Consider the following 24441-nt stretch of genomic DNA (forward strand, 5'->3'; position numbering starts at 1 on the left):
GCTGACTGCATGTCATTACGGACACTGTCTCCATTTGTCAGAACCCCTTTCAGAGGGCCACGGGACAAGCAGGAGCTACTGATCCCAACCGGAGGGGCAATGTCCAGGTTCCTGACCCGCTATGGATCCTGAGCAATTGGGCCAAGTACACCTTCGGCACTTGACTCTCAGTGGTAGGACAGTTTCAGCAGTCTAAGGCTTCTCGGGGGGAAGTAAATGCAGGGGGTGAACACAGGCCCACAACTAAAGGTATATCTAATAGCAGCAAAAATGATTGTCCAATTGAATGCTTTCATTTATTTGTATTCAAACACAGGGAAATATGGCATACACAAACAATACACAGCCTCCTGAGGTTAGGTCTCTCATGTTCATTATGCACATCCCTTAGTCAAACTCTCTAGCAATAGTGACTATTCCTGACCAACTACAGGTGACATTCAGGTTATGCCTCACCAGTAGGCCGAGTCTCAGAAGTCCCACTCCGACAAAAATCTAAACTGTTCCAGTGCCTGAAGCACTAAGTAGCAGAAAAAGTTCCCTAGTGCCTTAGAGCTCTGTGATCCATCTTACCTGCTCCTGTGAGGATGGTTTTAATCGGAGGATTGGCAGGGAGCGGCCGTGGCTCCTATTGGTGGGTAGCACTCATGGCTTAGCCAGGGCAGTGGCTGGGCAAACACGGCACATCCACCGTTGAAACTGTAAGTTTCTCAGATCCTTCCTTACTGAGGATCTAATTCCGATCCTCAGTAAGGGTTTGGGCTGGCATGGGTCCTCAATGTGGCCTCTCCTCACAACACCGGCTTGAACAAGGTAATAACTCTTATCCTTCCTGATGGCACCACCTGTCATATCGGGTCACCGACCTTACTCGGCACACATGGTATAGCTCAATCACCACTGCAGTAATCTTCTTGTGGCACCAACTGTCATATGGGGGTCAATGACTTTCCTTTGCACAGGAAATACAGCCGATTGTCATAGCAGTAACCTTCATCGCTTGCCAATCTGCCATACGGGGATGCCAGCTTCACTACACACATAGGCTAAGGCCCGAATGACAGTGACGCTGACCATGACTAGCTTCTTGGTAGGCCCCTCTGGTATACAGGGTCACCGACTTGAACCTGCAATTGGGTAACAACCCCATCTGTGCAGCAGCCGTCTCCTTATACCTCGCTACAGGGATCAACTTGCCAGGATCACCCTTTGGAATTTGCCCTCCAGCACTCTCCTCTTCCTCACAGGACACATTGGTCTTGGCAAGCAAGCAGCTCCTGGTGCTCCAGGCTATGAGGGCAGGTGGTCTTGGCTGTCCCTGGGTGATGTCCCCCACCCAGGTGGGAAACTGAAAGGGCTTAGCCTCCAGCCATCGCCATAAACAGAAGTCTTGCAGAGCTTCTCCTACACAGCCTGACTGGCTGCTTGACAGTTGACAATTTGGGGGGCATCGAGCTCCCCTTCCTAAAGTCTATTTTCTCTCTGAATTAAGGAACACCCTTTGAAGTGTAGTAAAGAGCCTGGATCTCTCTACTTCCAGTGTGTCCCACACAGCTGCCAGAAATTCAGTAATCCACAATGTTGTCTAGGGGATTCCTCTACCTCCTTACTCTCCTCCAATCACCCATGTGTCTCCCAGTATGGACCCCAGAATTTTCCATGTATTGTACCATTCATAGACACACATACACCCAGCACATGCAAACAACACCCACCCACTGCGCCGTGCTACATACTACCAACTTGATGTAGGCCAAGGGTGAGTTAGGCACACAACAGCAAAACTTTCCAAGACTGAGCCTGTGTGTCTCACTGCATTGACACTGGTAAAAAGGCCTGCTCACTTCTAATGACTACGAAGGGGTATGCTGCCATCACTGCATGTATGCTACTTAACTCCTGGAATGGGCTGTAGCCTTCCACCACTATGAGGGTAGTGGTGTGGGTTCCCCTCCTGGTCCAACAAGAGCTCGGGCCATGAGACAGGCCTATATCATGGTGCACACAGATAATCTATGTTCAACCATAACAACAAAAATCAGCACCAGGAATCCAGACCGCAGCTGTGTCACTTAGGGCGTGGGTAGACCTCTCTTACCATGTCAGGGACCTCTCTGTCTCAATACCAGTGATGACAATTTGGTTTGTAGGTGAAAATGTCTGGAATATTATAAATCGTAGATTAGTTCAATCAGCTAGATTGAAGCAAAAACAATACTGCAACACCCAGAATATATTAGTTTATAACAAAAATGTCCATGACTGGAAGCAGTTGGTAATAAACTGGAGTTAGGCAGCCACCTGGATCCTTTAGGGTTAAGCAAATATATTATACTTAATGAAAGTGTGTGAGTTTTGCATGGCAACCGAGAAAGAAGTACTATTCGACATAAGTGGGAGGAGCATGCAACGTTGACATCAGTCTAATAAGGACTTATTGGAATCTGCTAGACTGGAGAAAACCCTAAAGTTCCTATACCCCATGCTCTGACAGAGTGGGGGTATCAACTTCTTTCTATTACTGGAATAGCGGTAACAGAAAAATAGTATGTGATTAATACATTCTTATGCCTGGGGACCAAAGGGACAGGTCAGGTTTGGTTTTCTGTCATGAAGCCTCCATTTAGCAGTGAAAGTGTGCAGTGGCAAAATCCCCGAAACGAAATTTGATGGTTATAGTTTTTAGCAAATGGGGGCTCAATAGAGTCCATGTGTTCTTCCATACGGAAGTTATCTTTAAATTCCAAGAAGGCTAGTGTCAAAGTACCCAAATACCTGGCCCACTCAATTCTCTATCTATATACTCCAGTACCGCCCCTTGAGTTCAGCCTTTGACATACCGGTCATAGCCAGCTCTCGGCTAGTCCACAGATGTTCACACCCCAGCCTAACCAGGAAGGGCTTAATATGCCATAACTAGGGGATACTGGAGATCACATGGTGCCGAAGGAGCTCCTCCAGTCCCACTGGATACGTAACTAGGTCCACTGAGGCCCATAGCCATCTCCAGTACAGCAAAGTTCTAAGAACCTCTTTATGAGCAATGGACCTTTGACCCAAATCCAGCTGTAATGGCAGAAGTGGGGTTACTGGTAGGGAGATTTATCAAGGATCATATAAATTGCTTCTTACCCATCTCTAGTGCAGTGACCTTCTTGTGTCCCCACAGTTCTCCCACATACCAATGCTTGCAAGTTGAAAATTTGGATAGCCAGAGATACAGGTTGAAAGCTGGAGCCCTTAAAACCCTTCAAAATGGCCCGGCATAGTGTTCAAGCTTCAACTTGCTCTTGTTGATCTGAGCAGACCAGCCAAAATTCTCCACCAAAGTGAGATACAGATAGTCAAAGGTGTGGACACTCCCAAGGGAAGCACCATACATAGACAAATTTGGGAGAGTTGTATGACTGTGGTTACAGACCTTTTACTTGTTTTTTTTGTAGGTTGAGAGAAGACACCAAACTGGTCCAAGAGATTTTGAATACCGAGAGGGGATTTGGATACCAGTAAGGTGTTGTTAGCGAACAGAAGTTGCACTTCTCTAATTGGGCTATCATATTAATATGTAAAAGGAATAAGGTTGGGGCAAGAACACAGCCCTGTCTTACCCCCCTCATGACTGGTATCAATGTTGTCAACTCCCCATGTTTGCCATATCTCACCTGTGCATAATTCTTTTGCTGCAGGCTCCTGATGACATCAACTGGATAACCCTGTTCAATCAAGACTTTCAACAGGGCCTCCCTTGGGACAAGGTCGAAGGCAGTGTGGAGGTAAAAAAAGACTACATAAAGCTGACCGCCTCCCAAAATGACATACCTCCAGTTTATAAGCTGTAGTCGAAATACTTGGTCAATGGTACTTGTCCCTGGTCTAAACCCTGATTGTAGGGGGCTTAAAAGTCATGCTCCTCAACACACTCACAAAGCCTGTCCAACAGTATACAACAGAAAAGCTTTTGGGAGCTGTCAATAAGGCAGCTAGCCCATAATTAAATGTCAGGGACCATGAGCCTTTCTTGTAAATTGGAATGATCTTGGCCCCTGCCCAGGTGGGGGGGGTAAGCATTCCAGAATACAATTAACATACTTAGCAAAGTACTGGGGGCCTCAAATTGCCTTCTATACTTTATACAGGTCCCCAGGCACCTTGTCTATCTCCAGCACTTGTCATGGAGTAATCCAGTCTATGTACCCTTCCTTACAGTAATTAGGGGAAATTTGCACATGGTTGGTTCAGATGGAGCCTCCCTGTGTAGTTCGCTCCCCACACTGTGGGAATCCACCGTCATAACAGTGGGGCCCCCAGTGCTACCAGAGTGGGTCCTTGCCTTGTCAATGATCCCCCATTGTACAGCCCTGAAAAATGGTTGACCCATGCTGCTGCCGAGATGTTAAAGTTCAGCGGAGCAGCTGAATCTGGAGTCAAATTGGCAGAGTGTGCCAAAACATTCAACAATCTTTCAATTTCCCTGCATTCAGGAAGACTTCCCATTTCTCTACATCATACTCACATTTAGCCCTGCCTAGCAAGGCTTTATAGGAGACCCTTGCTTCCTTAACTGAACCCCTTTTGCCGCTCCTAATGGCAGAATGTTTTTTGTGGACAACCCTACAAGTTTTGATGGACTAGGGAGCCACAGCACAACCAGCAATGGTGACGATCAACTAAACCCCCACCCCGGTCTGACTGGAGCTGCTGCCTTCACCCACAAAACTAAAATCAATTATGGCATATAGCTAGTTGTAGAGGCAAACTGGAGTTTATCGGATTTATTGGAGAACTATATGTAACACAAAGCACTCTGCATCACATTGCACCACTGTGGCTGCCCCACCCACTCGCCGTACCGCATTTCCAACACCCTACCGTACACCTCTATCAACCCGCCTACACTAGCAAACTGGGTACAGTGACAGTGGATAGGTGGGCCAGCAAACAAACGAGCAGCAAGCAATGGCACCCCCTACAAGGCAACAGTGGCCTAAACTTTACCACGCTGCCCTCAGTGGTGCTGTGTGTTCTCAGGGAAAACCTGGGATGCGGTGAGGTAAGGCTAATGACTGCGACAGTCCATGCAGGGGTAGAAGCAGCAACCAGTCCACAACTTGTCTGCCATCCGTGGGGCTCGGCTCTCTCCTCTTACTCCAGCTCCCAACAGAGTTCCAGACGAAGCAAGTGGCCAGACATGCGCATGGGTGGTCTCCTAATAATCAATTTGATACTGATAATTTTTCAGTAAAAAAAAAAAAAATGTAACCAATTTTATTGATTGCCATTGTTCATTTTCTAGGGCAGCAGGAAAGGAAGAATTTTAACTAGGCCTGGGCGAAAATTTTGTTCCGTTCGCGGAAATTGCGATAATTTGACATTTTCGCGGTCTGCGGAGAGCACGAAAATGTCAAAATTTCCGCATTCCGCAGCTTGGCGATAATTTGTTTCTTGCTCGCGCTGTAAAATAATACATTCTCGCGCACGCGCAATCGCCTTACCTGAATCCCTGCGTTCGCCGACAAGTTTTCTTGATCCGGTCGCGTTCTCCATGAGATGTTGTATTGTTTTTAGCCATTTGCGCTGTCTCGCGACAGTTCGCGCCCGCAGTGACATCATTCGTCACGCGATCACGTCTTTCTTCTCGCGATCATGCACCACGATACAACTGAAAACAAGAAGGCCGCGCCCGCGAGCAACCACATGGGTAAGTTGGTGAGCCGCAACCATGCAGAAAATCTCGCGAACATGCGGGAAAAAAACGTCCGCATCTTCGCGATATTTCCGCGTGTTTGCGATAATTTTTAACATTTTCGTGATAATTTGCGAAAGTGGATTTCACAAATTCCGCCCACCCCTAATTTTAACGTGAAACATTTTTAGTGTTTTTAAATTTCATTTTATGTATTTATAATATAAAATTTGCATTTTAGTTTTAAATATTTTTATTGGGTTTTTAAGTACAAATATGTTGTTTTTGCGTCATACAAAATATAAGGAAATGTCCCCTCGTTAACAACCCCAATCCCCCTGGCCCGGTATCTACATGTGACTGACACTGGCATCCAAGTCCATATATAAGCTGTAATCCATTTCACTAAGCACAGCATAGTAATTGTCATCCTAAAGTACTAGGACATTTTGTTAATGTTTATTTGCTGAGTTAGAAGAAGTATGTCCCTGAATCCAGCATCGAACAAGAGTTAGGGATAACATGGAGAACTCTTCGGTATTGCGGATGGCAGATTGTTCTGTATAATTTAGATAACATTGGTGCACAATTTGAGTAGTCTTCTCCATAGCTAATATGTGCCAGAGTATATTCAACTAGTCTTATTTGACCAGAGGGGACATTTCTCTCATTTAACTAGTAGAGCCTGTAAAGCTGCAGTCAAGGCTATAGTGAGTTGCTTGCTCTTAGGGATGTATATGATCTCCCACCCAGTCTTTAGTAACCAAACAGAAAAATCCGGGGCTATCCCAATGGCTGTATCAAATGTCACTTCCATCTCTTCCAAGACCACTTCCCAGTATTTCTCTAATTTAGGGCAGTACCACAGGTACGTGTTAATGTACCTAGGGCCCCAAATTCCCTCCAGCAAGATCCCTTTGCTGCTTTGGTCCAGTCTGATATTTTCTGAGGTCTTTTATACCACTAAGAGACTATGGGGCATATTATCAAGTACAGCGTTAAAATTATCGCCGCATTAGCGGCAGAAAACTGCTGCTAAAGCCGCGATAATGGGCTTGATAATATGCCGCAGAGAATTCCAATAGAAGTCCATGTTCACACCAGAACATGGGAATTCTCAAGGGCATATTAACAACCCCATTATTGCTGCTTTAGCGGCAGTTTTCTGCCGCTAACGCGGCAATAATTTTAACGCTATTTCTTGATAATATGCCCCATCGTTATGTTTCTCTGAAGTATCAGCTCAGTACAGTCAACAGTATGAGGGTTTCAAAATGTCTCCTATTCATTGATTATTGTGATCAGACCCTATCATATATAAGTCAAAGTGTTTAGGCAGCGGTAAGAGAATGGACTGGATTGTAGATGTGTGCTTATAATTTTTGTCTGTAAATACAAGTTAATATTTTTCATATCATTAAAACTCGTGTCAGGATAAGTGCATGACAATGTTTGCCTTTTGTTCTTGCATAGCCAACTCGTTGCTCTTGTGCCATCATAATTCTCTATTCATCTGATCATTATTTCAGAATCCCAGGCTGGGACACCGGATTGAGCGCTTGGAAACTACTTGTTTCCCTGGTTTTGAACAGGAAAGCCATCTAGCTTCGACAAGCCTCCTTGTTTTTCAGTAATTGTGTTTTTAACCCATTTGGGAAGATGGTTCATGACTGCATTGCCCATAATACTTAAAAGAAACTGGAAAAACGTTCTAAACTGAATCTGGCTGCAATTATTAATATGCATGCCCCTTTGTCCAATGCTTCTGATATCTGATGTACAGAATGTGAACTTCTGCAACTATATGAGTGTTTCCAATTCGAAAGAACGTTTTTCTGGATGTGTTTCGCAAGGGCTTCTTTCTAGTTTGTATTTTTCCAGTATATTTTACTGTTATTGTTTCTCTCAGCTTATGAGAGCTTCCTATCACATCTCCTTCTTCCTTTTGATAGGAGTCAGGTTCGTAAAATTATTGGAGGGGCCCAGCTCAATTGACCCAGCTTTGAGTATAAATTGTAAAGAATTCCAGGTGGTACGGGAGTGTCAGACCTGAGAAATGTATGCCTTACATTTCATTGTCAAATCTCAGCTCTTGTCCACTTTGCACTGATACTAACCCCTCTTCTTCATATCCTTTCTGAGCACACACTGCCCCTCTCTGCTTTCTTTCTCCATGTATATTTGCTTTCATTAAATAGCCCTCCAGGGGCAACGCACTAAGAATCACCCAGAAACTCACCGTACCTGCTGCACTTCTTCCATGGTGCCTCACTTTTCTGCTGACTTGAAATAAATTGGTCCTTTAAAAGTCTACCTCTCATTTCCAGTTGTAAGACGAGCAATTGAGAGACAAACTGCTCCTTAGACAGCACCAACCACTTCCTCATCTGTCACACACCCTGTCTTTCAACCTCAGGCAATCACTGTTACTGCCTCAATTCAGGAAGGACCTCAAGACCTAGCTTTTTGACTAAACCCCAGCACCTTCGACGGACCAGCAGCTCCCCCCAGAACCTTGAGACCCTTACAGGTGAGTAGTTGTGCTTTACAAGTCTCCTGATTGATTGATTGATTGATTGATTGATTGATTGATTGATTGACACACCTTCTGTCATCACAGATGCAGACTACAGGGCTTGTTACAGAAGTACTCTTAGTGATAATAAATTACTAAGACCTTACTCCTCACTTACATCTGCCACAAATTTAACAGTTGCCACACCAACCAGTTGTGGCTTCTTTCTTACATTAATTGAATCATAAATTGAGCTTATTCTAACCTAAACTGTGTTTACAGTGATCTCCATCTTGCATCGATGTCACAACACATCATAAAATGATTGCTGCTATTCTTTTTGTTTCTAAATCTAGAAATGTGAGGTGGACATTAATAAACAGAGATCATTCCCAGAAACTTTCCCTTACTGTACCTAACCAAGGACATTCCAACCATCCCAGGCCACTGCAATAAAATGTATCAAATAACATGCTTGAATAAACTGTGAGAATGAATGAAATTGATTGCAATATTAGCATCAGAGAATCTCTGAATGTATTCTATAGTAAAATGTTTCTTCTTGCTTGTTTCCTTTTGATGCATACCTTGAGAACCATGCACCAGTGTACAATGTATGAAAGTCTTTATCTAAGACACTATAAAAGAACGTGTACCTTTCTGAACTCCAGAAACCCTTATTCCTCACCTTTAGAGGACAAATTCATGTCAGATTTGACATATAAATGTACTGCGCTCTTTTTTTACTTCTAGTTAGAAATGGGGGTCTCTAGTTGGCAGTGGTATGCACCCTTTCCAGGTAGGGACCCTTCCAACAGGGAGTTACATACCCAAGATTACCCCTGCTCATCTCCTTAGTATCCTTACACAAACAGTTAGGCCTCTCTCAGAGGCAATGTGTAAAGTATTTGTACCTGTCACACACAGTAACACAGTGAAAACAATACAAATGGACACCACACAAGTTAAAAGAAATAAACGATGTTCATCTAAACCAAACAAGACCAAAACGTCAAAAATCCTACACACAAAACTTAATATACCACTTTTTTAAGGTTTTATGCAATTCTGTCTAAAGAACTTTATGGATGCAGTTTGTTTACACAAAGTTCCTTAGACACATCAAAATCAACAAGAAAAAACAGCTGCAGAGGAGGGAAGCATAGGAAAACACAGCGATACATTGATTCCTGAGTCCCTGAGGAGGCAATGCATCAGTTCTGCTGCACGCAGGCAAAGTGTTGAGTCGAATCCAAACCACAATGAGAGGGGTACATTGAAATCCAAGACGGTTCTGGTCTGCGGGTGATGCAGAGGAAAACCTGTCACAAAGGTGCGATGGGTGGAAATCTGGTTGCACAGGAGGTCGATGCGGTTGTGGCAAACAGATGCTGAGTTAAATTCTTCACCCGCAGTCCTACGATTTGTCGATTCTTCAAACCGCACCGAAGGGCCTGCATCGGAGTCACTGTGGGAGTCGCGGAGAAATTATGTGCTAAACTCAGCCTGCAGTGGTTTATTTGACCACAGGCAGGCGCTGCATCGATTTCTTTATCAGCATGAGCGTGGGGCATGGACACATATTCCGCACGGCAGTGCTGTGTCAGAAAAACAGGCGCTGGAAGGACGAAGCATCGATTTTCAAGTATTTTCTAGCTTTTTGCAGAATAAACCACCATCAAGGGTCCAGAACTGGAATTGGCACCACTTTGCAGGTCAGAACTCCTAGCAGTGGAGTTCAAGGATGCTGCAGGTGAATTCTTTGATTGCCATGAGACTTCTTAAAAGGCGGCAAACACACTTAAGCCCTTAGACAAACTTCACAAGCAGGATACACAGAAAAGTCCAGTCCTTTTCCTCTCCAAAGCAGAAGCAGCAACTGCAGGCCAACCCAGCAAAGCAACACACAGCAAAGCGGCAGTGCTCCTCCGTACAGCTCTTCAGCTCTTTTCCTTGGCAGATTCTCCTCTTGAGCCAGCTGTGTGCTACAAGTCTGGGTTTTTAGGTCCAACAAATATACACATTTTGGCCTTTGAAGGAGGCATTCTTCAAAGGATTGTCTTTGTAGTGCACTCATTCTTGTCCTGCCTGGTCTTGGCTCTAGACACACTCCAGGGGGGTGGAGACAGCATTGCGGGAGGCCAGGCACAGCCCTATTCAGGTGTATGTGACAACTCCCCCCAACCACTCTAGCTCAGGAAGGCCCATCAGCCTAGTGATGTGCCATCAGGATATGCCGTGCACACCTCAGCTCCCTTTATGTGACTGTTTAGAGCGAATGTACAAACAGGCCTCTGTCAGTCTAAAACAGACTTTGATTCCACAGGCAGAGGATGGGTAAACAAAAAATTGCCTACTTTCTAAAAGTAACAAACAATCAGGGTCTTGGCTAATCAGCAGCAAGGCTTAGCCAAATTAACAAAACAAAGAAAGCTGCCAGTGCTGCCCATTATTTAGCAACAATTTAATTTTTAGATGTGGTCAATGAAACACCACACTAAAGACTTCTTTTTCTGTCTGATTTAATCTTCAAGCATTTAGATTTATAAAAAACAACACATAACACTACATTGTGCCCCAAGCGGAAAAGCTAAACTTACAGTGATAAACATTAATACAAAGTTCATTTTTTTGATTTTGACAAAGAAGACATAACAAACATATTTGTACAAAAAAACATTAAGTACATCAGTCATACCCATTCATACCACTCATATCTTGTACAAATTACAATAAACAGCAAACATTGAAGAAGGCCATCGATGCAATGGAACACAGTACACTCTATTTTAGTTGAACTAAAAGATTGGCCTTAGACTAAAGGTCGACGCGTTTCAGATCCCCTTTGATGTGGAGATCCTCATCAGGACCTATGTGTGACTGCAATAATGCAGCAACAAAAAGAGCAAAATCAGTGGACTTGTAATATCTTGATGTTGTGTGGACCCTGCTGCGGGCGGCGGGAGAGATTGCTGTGCGCTTGGATCGTAGCGTTTTCCGGTTTGAAGCGGGCTCAGGACAAACGGAGGCTTTGTATATTGTCCAATACTTGTTTATCTTTACGTAAAACAGTGTCCTGTACAGTTTCTTTCTCGCGTTGGCTTCTTCTCCGAATCGAATTGCAATTTTCCGCTTCAAACCGGAAAACGCTACGATCCAAGCGCACAGCAATCTCTCCCGCCGCCCGCAGCAGGGTCCACACAACATCAAGATATTACAAGTCCACTGATTTTGCTCTTTTTGTTGCTGCATTATTGCAGTCACACATAGGTCCTGATGAGGATCTCCACATCAAAGGGGATCTGAAACGCGTCGACCTTTAGTCTAAGGCCAATCTTTTAGTTCAACTAAAATAGAGTGTACTGTGTTCCATTGCATCGATGGCCTTCTTCAATGTTTGCTGTTTATTGTAATTTGTACAAGATATGAGTGGTATGAATGGGTATGACTGATGTACTTAATGTTTTTTTGTACAAATATGTTTGTTATGTCTTCTTTGTCAAAATCAAAAAAATGAACTTTGTATTAATGTTTATCACTGTAAGTTTAGCTTTTCCGCTTGGGGCACAATGTAGTGTTATGTGTTGTTTTTTAGAAATCTAAATGCTTGAAGATTAAATCAGACAGAAAAAGAAGTCTTTAGTGTGGTGTTTCATTGACCACATCTAAAAATTAAATTGTTGCTAAATAATGGGCAGCACTGGCAGCTTTCTTTGTTTTGTTACTTTCTAAAAGTGGCATTTTCAAATCTACAACTTACATTACTAAAAATGTGTTTTTTAATTCTGAGATCTTAGAGCCCAAACTCCAAATATCTAGCTGTTCCCGATTGTAAATTACACTTTTAAAATGTTACAAGGCAGCTCCAATGATAGCCTGAAGAGAGCTAGTCCTTGCAATAGCAAAAAAAGAAATTAGCAGTATTTCACTATCAGGACACGTAATACACACCAGTACATGGCCTACCTTTCACATACCCTGCACTCTATCCATCAGGCTACCTTGGGCCTACCCTAGTGGTGCCTTACATGTAGAAATAGGGAAGGTTAGGGCCTTGTAAGTGTGTGCACTAGCCAGGATGAGATGGAAGTTTAATACTACATTCACAGACACTGCAGTGGCAGGCCTGAAAGAAGTTTACAGGGCTGCTCATGTGGGGGGCTCAATTAGTGCTGCAGCACCACCAGTAGCATTTGATTACCGTGCCCTGGGCACGCCAAGTGCACTTTACTAAATACTTCTGAATACATTGAATATGCTAATCATGGAGAACCAATCAGATTCATAATTTACACAGGGAGCACTTGCACTTTAGCACTGATCAGCAGTGGTACAGTACATAGAGTACCTAAACCAGCAAAACAAAGTCCAGCATAACATCAAAAATTCAGGAGGTAGAAGCAAAAAGATATGGGAAACCATGCCAAGGATGCCAGGTCTACCACTTCTGATTTGTGCACTTTGTTGCTAAACTTGCTGATAGCATATTTCAGCCATTTTCCATTTAATACTTTATATAAAACTTCAAACTACAACCTTTGTCTGTTATTCTTATAAGAATGATTCAGCGTTGATTACTGATCTTTATCAAATTAGTATTAATTAACGGATCTAATCCGAGAGTACCAACTTCCATAACAGGACTCCACCACTCCTGGTACTAGCCGCTGGTGTGCCTTGTGGGGTAGGGAGACGGAGGCAGCTTCTCCTGACCCCGCTTGGCGCCCATTATTGCAACTAACGCGGCTGCGCTGTGTTCATTTTAATATTGAAGGCAGCTTCGAGATAGAATTTTAAAATTGAAACTGTCACCATTTTGCTTTCTATTTTAATTGCAGCTCATGATATGTTGTTCTAAATTTAGTGGCACGCTGTGAATTTTACCACATACTCGCAAACACTGAGGTTGCTAGGTGTTGTATTAGACTCACTGTCTCCTGAGCCCTGAACCGTGCCTGAACGCTCGGCAGCCAATCCCGGTGTGCGGAGGGCGGGGCAGAGACAGGCCACACAGGAAGACGAGCGGTTAGCGCTCTAGCCCTTCTTCATTTCAGGGCTATTTAGCCCCTCGTCGGCTCCGGCGCGCAGTGTGGTGCCTACTCCTGCGCCTAAGACGAGACGAAGACCAGCCCGTCTGCGCCCGTCCGCGACAGGACGGGGCTAGGGTCAGGGGGCTATGGCGATTCTCACAAATACCCCAGAGACCCCTTCCAGCAACCGGAGAACATACACCTCACAGGTATTGTTAGAGTTACGCAACCACCTCCCGATTGTATGCGATAAAAATATAGGAACTACCTTAGAAGGCCCGTTTACTTGTCAGGCATGCCATACCAGTTCCACCTCTATGCGGAGGAAATAAACCAATTGAGGGATCCAGTTGCCCTGCAACTTAAAGCGCAAGATACTGTCCCGACAAATAATACAATGGATAGTCTCCCCCTGGGGAGCAAAAACCTGCTTTGTAATACTCGCTCACTAGCGAAGCATGCCACCCAGGTTTGGGATCTTATATCAACTTTCTTAACAGAAACATGGCTTAAGCCTCACTCAGTCCCAGCCATTACATTGGGTATTCCGTCGGGATACAAAATAGTCAGGCTGGACTGTCCCAATAAAATAGGAGGGGGGGTGGCAATCGTCTATAAGGAGGAATTGAATATCATCATTCTCGAGGAAATATGTACACCCCAGATGGAATTATTAATTTTTAAAATGAACTCAACATCTAGGGAACAAAGGAAGGGAGCATTGGTGTATCGTCCACCGGGCCCGAGTGGGAATTTCTCTGTTGTACTCATAGAGGCCTTAGCACCGTATGTGCAAGAAAATCGGGACTTCCTCTTGGTGGGGGATTTTAATGTCCATAGTGAAGTGCATGGAGGCAAGAACTCTCCTAATGGATCTGGACTCTCTGGGACTCAAAAAGATCAATTATGGACCCACTCATGAGGCAGGCCATACCTTGGATCTAGTTCTGTCCAACTCATCCTCAATCAAATGCATGGCACCTACTCAGGTAGAATGGACAGATCATTTTATCCTAAAATTCCATACTGCTGCCATTGATAAGCCACGAATACAGATCGCCTTGGCTAGTAAAAGGAGACCTTGGCATAAACTTACCACGGAAGCCTTCAGAGAGAAGTATAAAGCTCCCCTGTCTAAGAACTCTACAGATGATGTAATAACTGCTCTTAATAGGTTTGAAGAGAAGGTTAGAGAAGCAATAAACACCATAAAATATATAAACCTCGCCCGGCAAATAGGCAAGAAGTCTGGTTCTCTGAGGATCTAAGATCTCTGAAACAAATAACCAGAAAACTGGAAAAGTTATGGAGACAGTCTCAGAGGCCTGAAGATAAAGAACATCATAGAACCTCCCTTAAGATGTATTATAAGGCCATTAGGGCGGCACGAAAAAATCATATTGCAGCACAATTAACAGCTGCTGGGAAAGATTCAAAAGTACTGTATAAAATCTTACAAACTTTTACCAAGCCAGTAGCTTGTGAGACTGCAGAGGTTGCATCCCAGGATCTTTGTGATGAGATCTCCCTATTCTTCATGAAGAAGATAGATGGGATCTATGACAAGATTATGGTCTCAAACGCAACTGCTGCAGGAGAAAATAACACTTCTCAGAATACTGCACAGCTAGTGCAATATACTCAGTGCCTTACAAGCTTTCCCCCCATTTCCTTAGAGGAGGTAACCTCATTAATCACTCAAATCAAGAGTGGTAGCCCTTTGGACACCATCCCTGCACGTATCATGCCTATGTTGGCAGATGTTCTGGGGCCAGGAATTCAGAATTTAGTCAACATCTCCCTTAGCACAGGGGAGGTTCCTCTAGACTGGAAAAGGGCGCTGGTAAGACCACTGAGGAAAATACTGCTATCCCCTGGACGGAATTGTCTAACCTAAGACCCATCTCGCTTCTCCCCTTTTTGGGTAAAATAACTGAGAAATTTGTAAATCGGCACCTGTCGAATCACATCGAAAAGGCAGGTGGGCTGGATTCTTCCCAGTCAGGTTTTAGGTCAAGACACAGTACCGAGACCACCTTGTTGTCAGTCGCAGACAATCTACACATATTCCAGGATAAAGGTCACTCTGTTATCCTGGTTCTGTTGGATCTGTCTGCGGCGTTTGACACCGTGTCACACAACATCATGACCACCAGGCTAGTTAACATCGGCCTGGAAGACAAGGCTTTGGCTTGGTTGAGGAGCTTCCTAACAGACCGCACCCAAAGGGTCACCTTGGGTGCATATCGGTCAGAGGAGTTGGGGGTCTCTAAGGTGGTGCCACAGGGCTCCTGTTTGAGCCCTACTCTTTTCAACATCTATGTGGCCCCCCTAGCTAACATCATGAGGTCCCATGGTTTCATCCCAGTGTCATATGCGGATGACACCCAACTCCTCTTTCCTTTTAAAATCCTCACTGCTGAGGTTAGGAACTCCTTTGCCCAGGGGATGAAAGCAGTGGCTCACTGGATGGCATCTAACTTCCTGCAATGTAATGTTGCCAAGACGAAAGTGATGCTGTTCGGTGAGGCCAAACTCCTGTGGACTCCTGACTGGTGGCCTCAAGATCTTGGCCCAGTCCCTGAGCCCAAGGAGGTAGTGAAAAATCTAGGGGTCCGACTGGACCAGGAGCTTTCCCTAAAACATCATGGAAACCAAGTGGTGGGCTCTTCTTTCCACATCATCGGTTTGTTGCGGAAAGTGTTTCCTTTGCTGCCAGACTCTACTAGAAAAACCTTGGTGCAGGCTCTAGTATTGAGTCGATTGGATTACTGTAATGGACTATTACTGTCGGCAAATGAAGGAGTAATTTCCAGACTCCAGGTGGTCCAGAATACCGCTGCTCGTCTTGTCTTAAACCGGCCCCCTCGCACTCCCTCCAAACCTCTGCTGACCAAGCTTCATTGGCTATCCATCAAACAGAGGGTGAAGTTTAAAACCTGTTGTATTATACACAAATGTTTACATGGGAGAGGCCCTGCTTACCTGTCCAACCAATTCTCCCCCTATGTACCCACGCGCTCTCTGAGATCCAGTGAACAGGCCTTGCTGTGTGTACCCAGAGCAAAAAAAGCAAGACAGGGAGCTAGAGCCCTTTCAATTGCTGGCCCTATTCTATGGAATAGCCTCCCAATATCTCTGAGACTCTGTGATGATCACCTCCCTTTCAGGAAACAATTAAAAACCTATCTATTTCAAAATTAACATGATATACTGCTTGGACTCTTTTCTTGTATTATGGTTGGCCAAAGGCACGGAGATACTCCTTCGGGAGTCGATTCCAGCACGGTATAAACTCGCAAATAAATAAATGGGCATGTTAGACAAGTTTGCCGCTGACACTTGGAAAGCTTGGTGTCCGGCCCAGAGTGAATGTGCACTCAAAACCTTGTACAATGTGAAACAAAAAAACATTGCTGTTTCATACTGATATCAAAACGTTATTTTGACATTTCTTTACAACTAAATATCTGATAAACATAGCATTTCAGTGAAGTCAAGAATTGATTTATTGAAAATTACAGTCCTGCATGGACATCCAGAAATATCTTTTGTTTATGTAGTTGAAATACGGAACGCAAATTTGAATTCCCTAGTACACAGTGGTGTAGCTAGTGGGGTTCGGTCCGCGGCACCTTTTTGGGGGCGGGACCAAGTGCAAGGTAAGTTTTCTTTTTTGTTTATTTAATTCTCCCCTCACTCGTCGTCATCTGTCGCCACCCCCACACTCTTACCTGCACCGGCCATCACTGTTCGGCAAACTCAGGGATCGCCTTGGGTGGCAAACAGTCTAGCTACATGCAAAATGTTCTTTCAACACTTGCCGTGATGATAGGCAGTGTAAGAAATGCTTTCATTGCAGACAACAGTGCACATGCACTAGAGTGTTAATTTCCATGTGAGAAGTGTAAGTAGAGACAGAAGGGGAAAGTGTTGGCTTTGTGAGATAAAACTGTTTGTGAGTAGAAGGAGCATGAAGGTATGCAAGCGAGGGGTAAGTAAGGGGAGAATTTTGGAAGGAAAGTAAGTTATGATAAGTAAGAGTGTGAGAGGTTAGGCTGGAGTTAAATATTTAGTGTGTGGTAGCGAAGTGGGTGATAGGACAGTGTGGAAGAGGAAGGGTATGAGTAGGTGAAATTAGATGTTGTTTGAAACTCAAGTTAATGCATGCAGGATTGTAGTGTCTTGAAAGCCAGAATTATCTTTTGGTATTGCACATTGATTTGGGCCATTGGGAAATTACAGTAGCCCCCCAAAAAATGTTGTTTATAAATTGAAGCCTTTATTCTCAGATCTAATGATAAGGTTATGAGTGAAGTGGTGAAAGGGGGAAGGTTGCATCTCTTGTGTCAATACTAGAATATTTAGCACTGCACTGCCACATGCCAGCCACCGTAGGACCACCCTACCTGAATTCCAGTTGGAATCTGCCGGGCGGTGTCAATATGGCTTTGGTGGTGTGGCAGCAGGGCGCGGGCGTGGCGGCCCGCTGCTACACTGCCAAAGTCATAATAAGGCCCTAGTAGTTTGTAGGCTGGCATGGCACAGTGAATGGAATTTCATGCTACCGGTGAAGATTGTTCATAATTAAATGCTTTGAACATATATCAACATTAATGTGCAACACGCATATGTATTGAAAGTTTATTTTTGAATGTATACCTGTATTTATAAATAGCTCTGGTAAGTTGCTACTTTGCTTTGTGAAATATGAACATTTATTTCTAGTGGAAAATCTAAAACAAAATTGAAAACGTGATATTTTTTCTTGCTTCTTATGTAGAAAATAATGTTTTATTCTTTGAGATTGTGGTGGGATTTATTAATTGAATGAAGACCTTTTAGATGCACCTCCAAGTGCAAAAATCCTGTATGCTAGTTTCAGGAAAACTGTGAGGCTTGTTTGAGAGACATGTTTGAATACCTTAATAAGACAGAAACGGTATATTTTCTGTCCTCACTTGATTGGTTGGCTGCTTCAGAAATTCTGTTTTACTGATAATATTAGAATTCTGTCATTTTAAGAGTGTGTTTTGCAGCGTTTATATTCAAACTCCCTTCAGACTCTCTCTCTTTCACACTAGAGATTCAGTTGCCTTTCTGCCTGCATTTAGATTCAGGTTTCCTTTCTCCCTCATTTAGAGCAGATGCTTGCTACAGACTTTCAGAGGCTGTCTGGCAGAATTGCTATTTTGACTTCTCTTCAGATTCTTCGTACTTTTCCTTAGCTAACAGGAGGGGAAGGTCCACTTAATGTGAGAACTGATTTGGTTTATCCTATTAGCAACCAGTTTACAATAATTCGCCTGTTTTCATATGATTTTGAATTGCTTTGGATATATTGACTGACACATTCATATACTGGCTAGTAAATTACAATTAATCCTGATGATTTGGGTTTGTAACTTTGCAAATCTTTTAATAAACCTTTATGGTTTTGTACTTAAACATTCTCTGTCTTCCTTGTGGGATCAAATGTGCTTCAAGTTATAGAAATGTCTTGAATTTGACGCCAGCCTCTTTTGTAATTAGAGATTAATCGGAGGTCACTTATTGAAACAGAATTTGCAACAGAATTTATATGAAGCAAAGTGACCTAACACAGTTGAAAGCAGGGTTGCTTGCAGAACATTTGAAATAAATAAGATCAGCTAGAAGGAGAGAGGCAGATGTGGGGCAGAAAAAGAAGAGCTGTGGAGGAAAGAGTTGTGGCCGGGGTAAGCAAATGAGGATTAAGAGAGAGGCAAGTGGGGCAAAATATAAATAGAAATGTTGTGAAAGGTTGAGCAAAGGTTAGAAAGAGGGAGGGAACGGGTGCACAGGAAGAGACAAAGAAGAGCTTGAAATATGCAGAAAGGGCCTCCTTCTGTATTTTGCCCCTGCCACCTCTCTCTCCTACCATATTCTTCCTCCTTCTTCAATAGAAGGGATCAATGTTTCACAGTAAACTAACCTGCAGCTTCTTGTGTATGATTTTTTTTTATTTAAAAAAAGGGACATCTTCAGCCTCATTTTATATTTGTTGGAACCTGTTCTTAAGCTGCCCAGGGTTCACAGTAGAGTTTGATTGTCGCGGTCAGCATAACCAGGCCTGACTTATTGCTGACCTTTGCTGCAGGGGAATTATGGATAAATGCTGTCCGTGAAGAAATTCTTTAAGTAATTTTCCCAAATAACCAGTGGCGGCTCCTCCGCTAGGGCAGAGGAGCATCGCCCCACTGCTTTTACGCAGTGTAACTAAAGGAAAGATAAAATGATAATAACTCAATCTTATTATCATTTTATCTGTTCCTGCTGCTTTCTCGCCGGGGTGGGCGTGGCTGCTTTGCTCTCCGAGCAGGGAAGGGGAGGTGTGGTTTGCCCACTTCAAGTGCACATGAATGTTTGGCCCTACCGGGCCGGCCAAACAGTCTTGCACACTCTGCATGGTCTCCACGAAAGCTGCATTACACCCTGGGTGGAGAACATGCCAGGCCCCCATTCCCTGTCTGAACACCGAACCATGATGCTCAGACCAATCACAATGCTGTATTTCAGCGTTGTGATTGGCCAGGGGAGCATTGGTGTTTCCTGGGTGCTTCCTGCAGCCCGAGTCCTACTTGGAGGTGAGACGGAGAGACATCGCAATAAGGTACGTTTTGAAAAAAAATCTTTTTGAATTTCTGTTCCTCGCTGCCCACCACCCTTGATTTGCGGCGGCTGTCACTGCAAATAACAGACTGTTTGAGTAAATACCGGACAGGTGGTCACCCGATATTTTAAACATGTTTTCCCACTGCACAAGTTCAGTACAGGTTTAGGGTCCCTGCCTTAGTTGTCTTTCTTGCCTCCGCCTCTGAAGAAGACAGCATTCTGTGGTCACTGACGAAGTCAGAAGTCACACACGTTTATTGGAGGGTGGAATGGATGCCAATATGCAGGCTAGGCATATCTCCCGGTTCACATACTGCCTGAAACTTCACACAATTTATGTGCCATGTTTGGGGGAATCAGGATTGAGAGTGATCAATTTTGGGCAATGCAGGAGCCCTTGATATCACAGGCTATGAGTCTTCTATTCAAGGCTGAACTGACCGTACCGGCCCTCAGGCTTTTCCCCAGGAGTCTGGAAGTGCGGGCCAGTTTTATAGCAGTATAGCAGTTATAAATGCAATGCAAAGCTCGTGTATATCCAGCAGTTTACGGGCAACAGTCAAAGGTCCACGATAACTCCAGGGATGAATGTACCTTTTGGAGAGAGAGATGGGTGTTGTGCCTAGTGGCAGTTTTGGCTCATCTAAGGTAGTGTACCATGCATATCAACGAACAGCATTTTGTATGCATAGCTCAGTGGGTTACTGCTTTTTGCACAGAGATTCTTTTGTTACTGTGCAGTTCATAAGTTACTATCGTAATCTACCACAGTGAACTATGAACTGCCATCAAAGAGCTGCACGTAAACTGCATGGTACAGTTTAGAAAGTTATGTTTTTTCCCAGACTTTCATTATCCTGATGTTCCTAAAACGGTTTGTTTGGTTAAAAATAAAATGTTTACTATTAAAGTTAACCCTGACCACCGTGTTGTGTTCTGAATCCTGACTTTGCGCATGACCAGACCAAGCACTCTTAAAAAATACCTATCAGTATGGATGACGTGAATCATACACCTTATAGTACAGTTAGCCTTATGTAATATTTTCTATACACTAATTTACACACTTTATGTTCATTGTCTCTGTATGCGCATGTGATATAAAGTGCTTCAATACCCTACACTGGTAGAAGAATTGCTATGAAACAAATGAAATACATGTTAGAGTGGGGCTATGGAGAGATGAGAGATACTGTTAGAGAGTGATAGTGAGGGAATCATTGAGGAGCCCCACCAAAAATTGTTGTATCCTGGTGCACAGTTAGGTCACATTTACTGTGCTTTAAAAAATAATACAATTGAATATCTGATGAAAAATGTGTGGTATAATGCCCCATTTCCCCACAAAATGTATTGGGGGGAACCTCCCCAAAGCCCCCTTTCATAGGCATAACAATAGCTCCCGCAGCCCCAGTGGTGCGGGGTGCCCCAAGCTACAGGGGCCTCCTACGGCACTGTGCACGGGCAGTGGCAGAAAGCTCCTGTCTGGGTCTGGAGCGTGGGGGCCCCCTGTATGCACTTAACAGGGGGACTTCCTCAAGTTTCGTTGCACCACTGCACCCTTTGTTGTGGTCAGGCTCGCTCGCCTGCACTGGTCTGACAACATTTGCTGGGGTTCCCAGTCCGGCTTGCTTTTACTTCTTGGATTACGTATTGGTTCCATTATGCATTGCTTTTAGACTGTTGTCAATTTGAAGTAAATGAAATGTCAGTGATGTTGCTCTCGTGTGTATTTTCTGGCTTCATGAGTAGTGGTATTAGCAACACTCATTGTGACCTGATCTTGACTGATAACAATGCACATGTCGGTTGAACTGCGTTTGTTGTCCCTGAAGCATATTTGACATAGGTAGTCTTTTTGGCCTGAATTCTTGGTTGTATGACTTTACAACGCATTCCGTTGTAACGCATGCCTTTACCACGCATGCGTTACAACGCGAATGCCATCACCACGCATATCCTTTACCAAGAAAATTCCTTTAACACGCATTCTTTTACAACGATTTTCGTTGTTAAATTATGCATGTTAATGGCATTTTCTTGTTAAAGGATATCACACTAAAAATCTACCTTTTAAATTTACCCCTGCGTGACACCACCCCCTCCTTCCCCTTTACCTCTCCTCTCCTCGATCTTCCTTGGTGACGTTCCACGTCATTAAGAGGATGCGGAAGTGTCCCTCCGTTTCCTCTGACGATGCCGATTGCCTCCACATCTCTCTTTAAATGACGGAATCATGTGCGTTTTTTTTATATTTTATTTTTGGGGGTGCCCCCAAGACCTCTTTTTTAATCCCACGCTTTTTTTTGGGGGGGGGGGACCCCCAACCCCCCTTTTTTTTCTTCTAACTTTAGCACACATGCCTTTACTACGAATTTCGTAGTAGTGTTCTGCGTGGTAAAAGCTTTTTGTTGTAACCACGCATGCGTTGTAATGCATGCGTGGTTATGGTTATGCGTTAAACGGCCACGTTGTAGTGGCCGTTTCCCAAATTCTTGTGCCTCAACGCCCATAGTGGTCACCTTAACCCTGTGAGTGCTGCCACGTTACACTACAACACGACTCCCTGTATCTCAGGAACGCAAGCTATACAACACTCCATGGCATGTGCAATGTCCTATTGAAGAGTTATCACTTCATTCTAGTGAGGTGACATCACTGAGTAAGCTTTGTTCTCTTCTCTTATGTCATCAGAGTTCGATTCTCATTTATAGCGTGGGTAACGCTACTGATGCATATTGTTCGCGCTCAATAGCTTTACTTTAGAAGCCTAAATTTTCAATAGGATTTGAGTTGCATAAAAGCCAAGTTTTGAGGTTGTTCTAAACTTTTGTAGGTGCTGCAGTAATCTGATTTCTGGAGTGATGCTGTTCCACCATTTGCTCCTTGCATTTTGAATGCCCTACTGCCCTATGTTTAGTATGTGAAACAGGACACGTCCCGCAGGGATCAGCAATTAGTCCGATTTTATGCAATATATACCTGCATCCACTTATTCCTATTATCAAGTCCTTTGGAGTAGAATTAGTCAACTACGCTGACGATACACAGCTTGTGTTTTCGCTGGAAGGGAATCATACAATCTCCATGGATACATTACATTTGTGCATGCAAAGTACCACAAACTGGCTTAGTAACAACTTCCTCCAATTCAATGGAGACAAAACAGAAGTCGTATACTGCAGTATGAGTAAAATAACTTGCCCCCAAAGAGGGTGAGGGCTATGATGGAGAAACACGCCTCCGTGTAGCAATAGGTGACCACGCCCCACCCGGCGGCAATGGCGGTGCTTCTCAACGACTCTGGCCTTCGCAGCAGTAGTAGATGAGGATAACGAGGACCAGCCAAACTTCCCGCGACCTGGAAGGTAGAAGGCTTCAGATCCTTCAGATGCAGATTCTCTGATCCAGCAAAGGTTCGGCAAAACGCGGGAGCGGGAGAGTAACACCATTGAAAGCTGCAGATATAATGGGAACCCGCGGTCAGGAGTAAAACATGGTGACTGCTTTGCCCGATTTTGAACTCTTGAAAACAAAAAGTGGAGTTATCACAGAGGTCGACGCTGAATTAATCTATTGTGCCAGCTGACAGGCAGCGTGAGGAAGTAAACCACGGATCGAAAAGAAACGGAGGTGAGAGGTGAGGAGGTTGGGAAGGTGAGAAGTTGTGGAGCTGAGTAGAAGTGGTGAAAGTGAACTATAAGGGAGAAGCAGTAGTGATAACCTACACTAGGAAGGGGAGAAACACTGCTTTAAGTCACGCATGGTAATTCATCGTTTGCATCGCACTGCTGGATTCGACAATGGGGAGACATAATAGACAAAACAATCCTATCTCTAAAGTCGATACAGCAGCTGGACTTAAGGCAAAGACCCGTCTGGCACTGGCACAGGCAAAAACATTATCTTCTGGGGCAGGAAAAGTAGGACATTTGGGGAACCGCCCTGACCATAACTCCAGCTTTGAGAGCTCAGAAGATGAACCTACTGACGAGCTCACCGGAGCAAGCCAGGGAGATAGAATCTCCCCCACGGCACTTACAATAGGAACCGTAGAGACATGCAAACCAAAAGCAGATAACTCCGCAACTGTCAAAAGTAGTAAAGAGGAGGGAAAGAGTTTCCCCTCTTTTTGAAAAAGCTAATACATTCGGTCCCTTCCCAGCCTAATCCATCTCAGTTGTTGGTCACTGATCTTGCCAGCCCTTGCCAGTCCCCACTCGATCTCAGTTCATCCTCTTCACCTGTTACCTCCTCCGCCTCTTCAGCGCCTCCTCAATCTCAAAACTCGCCGGCTTTGGCCACCTTGTCACAAGATTTGAATGTTTTATCCCTGAATTCCACCCCTGCGCCCGCAGTAGAATCCGCACAGCAGGTACTCTCTCAGCCTGTCCTGAACCAGTCTTTTTTTTATAGCAATCTGGCATTCTCCTCAGGGTCCCAGGAACAGCAACAACAATTGGCTCATAGTCAAAAGGTGCGGAAGATATTAGACACTCCTCAAAATACTGCTTCCAACTTAGTTTTAGATCCTGTAGACCCTGTAGAAATTAGGCCTGGGCGAAAATTTTGTTCCGTTC

This window comes from Triturus cristatus, chromosome 5_2 (assembly GCF_964204655.1).
Source record: "Triturus cristatus chromosome 5_2, aTriCri1.1, whole genome shotgun sequence".
Taxonomy (NCBI): Eukaryota; Metazoa; Chordata; class Amphibia; order Caudata; family Salamandridae; genus Triturus; species Triturus cristatus.